Consider the following 5,408-nt stretch of genomic DNA (forward strand, 5'->3'; position numbering starts at 1 on the left):
ATATGCAAAAAACTGGACTTGCCCCATGATAAAAACTGGTGGGAACACAAACCACCCCCTGTACTTGAAAATGATCACATTGCACTCCTCTGGAACTTCACCATTCAAACTGACAGAAAGATAGACGCAAATAGGCCAGACATCATACTGAAAGACTTCAGACAAAAATCATGCCTCCTCATTGATATGACTGTCCCAATCGATATAAACGTATCTGTCAAGACCTACCAAAAACTGAGCAAATATAAAGATCTTGAAATAAAAATTAGCAAAATGTGGAATCTGAAGACGAAAACAATACTTATTGTCATAGGTGCCCTGGGAATGACAGCGAAACGGGCTGATTACTACCTAGCTCAGATACCAGGAAACCCCAAAATGGCTGAAGTTCAAAAGATAGTGCTCATGGGAACTAAAATACTGTCTATGTGATCTCAAATGTTAAAGCAAACATAAGTGTCTTATGGTTTCTTAAATATTCACTAGAACAGAGCTGTACAAATCCAAATATATGGTACCCTAGGCATAACACCTACATGAACTTCTAACTTGTTGTCTCGTGAGGTCTCTGGGTGAGACTTGGATCCAACTTGTACAAATGCAAAACAAAAGTCAAACATAAAATAATAATAATAATAATAATACTTTTATTATTATTTCAAATTTTGGCACAGTGACAGTAATTCGAGTGAGTGGGTGGGTCGATTACATTGACTATGATGTTCAACTAGTACTTATTTTATCGACCCGGAAATGACGAAATGCAAAGTCAACCTCGTAGAGGTTGAACTCAGAACGTGAGGACTGCCGAAGTACCGTAAACCATGATAATAATAACAATGTATGTGGTGTTGCTGCTGCTGCTGCTGATGGTGATGATGATGATGATAATGATAATGATGATGATGATGATGATGATGAATCAATATCAATCCAAATATCATTCAGAGAAATCACTACGTAAAACTGAAATCACAGTACCATGACTCAAAGTGAAGTTGGCAATTTATGGCATCCTGGCTTCTATAATAGCGATTTCATGTGTGATGCTTGCTAGAAGAGAAAATAATATCGAAAATAAAACCGCATCGTTTGTTGTGTCCACTACGTTATTCCTAAATAGATTATCTGTAACGTAGGGCAGCTAGTTAACGTGGGTGCTATACATTTTTTTTATTACTTGTAGCACTTGGGGCAATTACACGATCACTCAAAGCATTAGGTCTAGCAGCCATATTGGATTATGTAATTTTAGGTAAGTCTTGTCGAAAAGAAAAAAAAAAAAGAACTGAAACGCAGGAAATCCATAAATGAAATCTCTAACAACAGGTCTGCTCGACCGAGTTAACGTATTACAATGCAATAAAAATACACCTACAGAAATCTGCTATTCTATGCTAAAACACTTGGATGCGAGTAGAATGATGAGTTGACATATAATAAACTATATTGACATTGTCTATTTCCTAAAACTCAGCATACTGGCAATACACAAGACGTTTAAATAGACATGTGAATGGCTATGCTAGCATTAAAGAAAGGGCGATGAGCCAAGGTTCTGGTAATGGTTAACTGCTTTTCTGAATATTATTGTTGTTCTTCGTGATGGAGGAGACGTCAATTGTAGCAGGGTTTTTTTTTTTTTTTTTTGGTGTTGTTCATTGATTAAATTCCAGGTTTGCTCGGAAAAAATCGATCTTTTATCTGCTAAAGTGTTCCAAATGTGGTTATGTATTTTATCATTTCATTTCTATTACAATACATACATAACTCTAGTATCCATATTAAAATCGGCAAGCTGTGAATTGAGATTTAGTTCTTCTTTCTCGGTGAACAGACGATTAAATAAGGTCTCCTCCCTGAATGCATCGATATTGAGTTACAAGAGATCCCTGGTCGAGTAGATTTATGCTTAATGGAGGATACAGCGTAGTTTATCCTGTGTCTTCTACATTACGAACTACAATAGCCTGTGTATTTTTCTTTTGACTGTCGCTTGTAATTAGATGCATGTTTGGATGTCATTTCTGAAATGTGAAGCGACTGCAGAGAGTATTGTTTGTCAAAAACAAATTTGACTGAATATAACCGAATTATGTTACCGCAATGCATGGCTGCTGTTATTTTAACGGAAGCTACAATGCTAATATACAAAAGCAAAACATAATCACAGTGAGAAGTACTACCGGTCAACCCATTCTATTACGAACATAAACTGAAACACTATATATTGTGATTTTCTTTTTTTTTTAATATTTTAGTTTAATATATGCTGAAACTTTTATCGCGATCGATTTTTTGCAGAAGAACGAAGCAATACTATATATAAATATATATATATATATATATACATGTATATGCTGCAGTTCAAATAGAACTGGTGCCTCATGTGATAAAATGTCTATTAATCTTATTGCAAGCAATGCTAGTGCTCACTTTATCCTCGTTCACTTTTAGTGACGGTGAATAATTTACTTTTGTGTTTAAGATTATGTCTAGTTGCCTTAATTATTTTATGGGGGTTTGCAAAAGTAGGATGGTTCAATTTCAACTCTGTCTCAACAACAATGAAACATCTGCTAAAATATATATATGTTTTCCGAAAATATTTCTAATGTATTGCAGGGGGGAAATGATCAAGGGATTCTATCTAGTGTATGGTTTGTCTTAATAAGCTACCGATACTGAACTGTAAACGGATAAGTATTCTGCCGGTTACGACGATGAGTGTTGCAGCTGATCTGATTAGAACTGAAAAGTGTGCTCTTGAAATTAACTTACAAGTGGCTGAGCATTCCGCAGACATGCGTACCCTTAACGTATTTCTCAGGGAGATTCAGTGCGACACCCAAAATGCAAGAAGGCTGGCTCTCTAATCTATATGTACAACTCATTTTTGTTCCTGGCGGAGTGAACTGGAGCAACGTAAAATAGAGTGTCGTGTTCTAGGACACAATGAACCGCCAGGAATGGACCTTATGAACTTATGATCGGGAGTCCAATAACTTAACCATTAAGCCACGCAATTATAGAACAATGAAAGACATAGTAAGGTCACGTTGGGATTTGATTTCAGTGTATGACGATGCAGGACAAAATATCGCAAGATTATTTTACTCGGGGCTCTACCGATTCCGTTTACACATATCACCGTATATACACTTCCCTGCCTTAATATTTTCACAAAGAAACAAGAAAGTAAAATAGCAGAACAAATGCAAAAGCAGTTGCGACAATAAGGATTTGATTACCTTTCAGTAATTTATTTCAATTTTCGTTATTCCCCACATTTTACTCTCGACAGAAAGCGAATTTACGCTTTCCTTAACGTCAGTTCTGCTCCTTCTTCACGCACCATTTAGCTTTATTTCTACTATGTATATTATAAGCCTTTGACATACATCATTGATTCAACTGCACACCCGATAAAAGTGAAAGCTTTTCCTACTACAATCAGACAGCATACAATATTCTACTTTTTTCAAAGTCCATTACTTTTCTATATTGTTTTCTAGAATTTTATGACGCCACCTACACGTTTAAACAAATGTTGAATAAAATCTAGCTGTATTTCTAATTTTATTTTTACTTCTATCGATCCCAAAAGATAAAATGTTTTACTTCGATCAGATTTGTACATAGAGTACAATAGATGAGACATATAGGTATTTAATAGGATAACGTTTCTTTTTCTCTCTGTTCAACTGTCTCATTATTATTCCGTGCAAATATCAAATATTTCAATAATTTCTCACATCAGTTTAACATCAAGGGGCTAAGAATCTGCATTATTTGTGAGACTAGGCAAAATAGAAAGCTTTGAAATAGAGTTAGCACAATTGGCAGAAAATTTCTGACAGGAGTTCCGACGAGAATGCTTCTAGTACGACTCCATAAAGTCTCTAATACATTGCCGTTGATTTTAGACACATACAAACTCATCATAAGAATAAGCTTGGCGAGCATTGTTTATTTTATAAATCAATATCGTGTTTTCTTCTATTTTCTTTCACTTGTCTTCATTGTTTCTTCTTTGCTTTCTTTTTTTTTCCTTTTAATTTGGCAGAGCAGCATATTTCGAACTGCCATCTTGTCAACACATCTTCGTTTCTTCTTATCTCTCATAAGAAATAGCATAATTCTGTTCAGTTGTCACTCAGACGAAGAGATCTATTGACTCGTGCACCTGCAGTCAATGGAGGAGCGGTGGCAAATATCGTCTTATCATTTTGATTTCGTTACAAGTTTATAAATAATCTAATTAAACTGTTTCGATTCTAACGTATACTTACTACATATATATTATTAGATAAGCGAAAATGTGTCTGCGCCTAACTGTGTATGAACATGTGTGTAAATATGTGTATCTGTCAATAGATGTAATAACTTTATAAGCGTATACATGTATATCTGAGTGTAGATGCAGTTCTCTGTGGGTGTATGTGCTTGTGTTGTGAGAGGATTAAAGGATTAAATTTTCATGATAAATGAAGCCCCCGAAGAGTAATACAGATACGCTTCAGCTTCTCTCGATATATATTGTCTACATTTCATCTTTTACATGCTTAATACTGCTTTCACTAAATATTCTTCTTCGCCAACATCATTATTAGATTTCGCTTCGTACTTTAGCCTCCTCTCCGCATGCACATCCCCGACTTTCTTCTTCTTCTTCTTCTTTTTCTTCTTCTTCTGTTTCTTCTTCTTCTTCTTCTTCTTCTTCTTCTTCTTCTTCTTCTTCTTCTTCTTCTTCTTCTTCTTCTTCTTCTCCTTCTTCTTCTTCTTCTTCTTCTTGTTCTCCTTCTTTTCGTCTTCGTTCTTCTTCTTCTTCTTCTTCTTCTTCTTCTTCTTCTTCTTCTTCTTCTTCTTCTTCTTCTTCTTCTTCTTCTTCTCCTTCTTCTTCTTCTTCTTCTTCTTGTTCTCCTTCTTTTCGTCTTCGTTCTTCTTCTTCTTTTTCTTCTTCTTCTTCTTCCTTTTCTTCTTTCCCTTCCTCCTTTTCTTCTTCCCCTCTTTTTCTTCTTCGTCATCTTTTTTTTCATCATTGTCGTATTCGTCCTCAACTACTACTACTACTACTACTACTACTACTACTACTACTACTACTACTACTACTACTTTACCTCTTCCTCCTCTTCCTCCTCCTCCCCTTCTTCTTCTTCTTCTTCTTCTTCTTCTTCTTCTTCTCCTTCTTCTTCTTCTTCTTCGTCTTCTTCTTCATTGTGTCATCCCTTCTGCTATTTCTCGGCGTTTGCTTTATAATCTTCTGCATCCTTTTCTCAAAACTTTCAAACTTATTTTCCAGTTTATTTACTTCTTTGCTTGACTATTTGATTGTTTGGCTTGATATCAACGCTGATTTTATTTGGTTTATTATCGATATATATATATATATATATATATATATATAT

This window comes from Octopus bimaculoides, chromosome 19 (assembly GCF_001194135.2).
Source record: "Octopus bimaculoides isolate UCB-OBI-ISO-001 chromosome 19, ASM119413v2, whole genome shotgun sequence".
NCBI classification, from domain to species: Eukaryota; Metazoa; Mollusca; class Cephalopoda; order Octopoda; family Octopodidae; genus Octopus; species Octopus bimaculoides.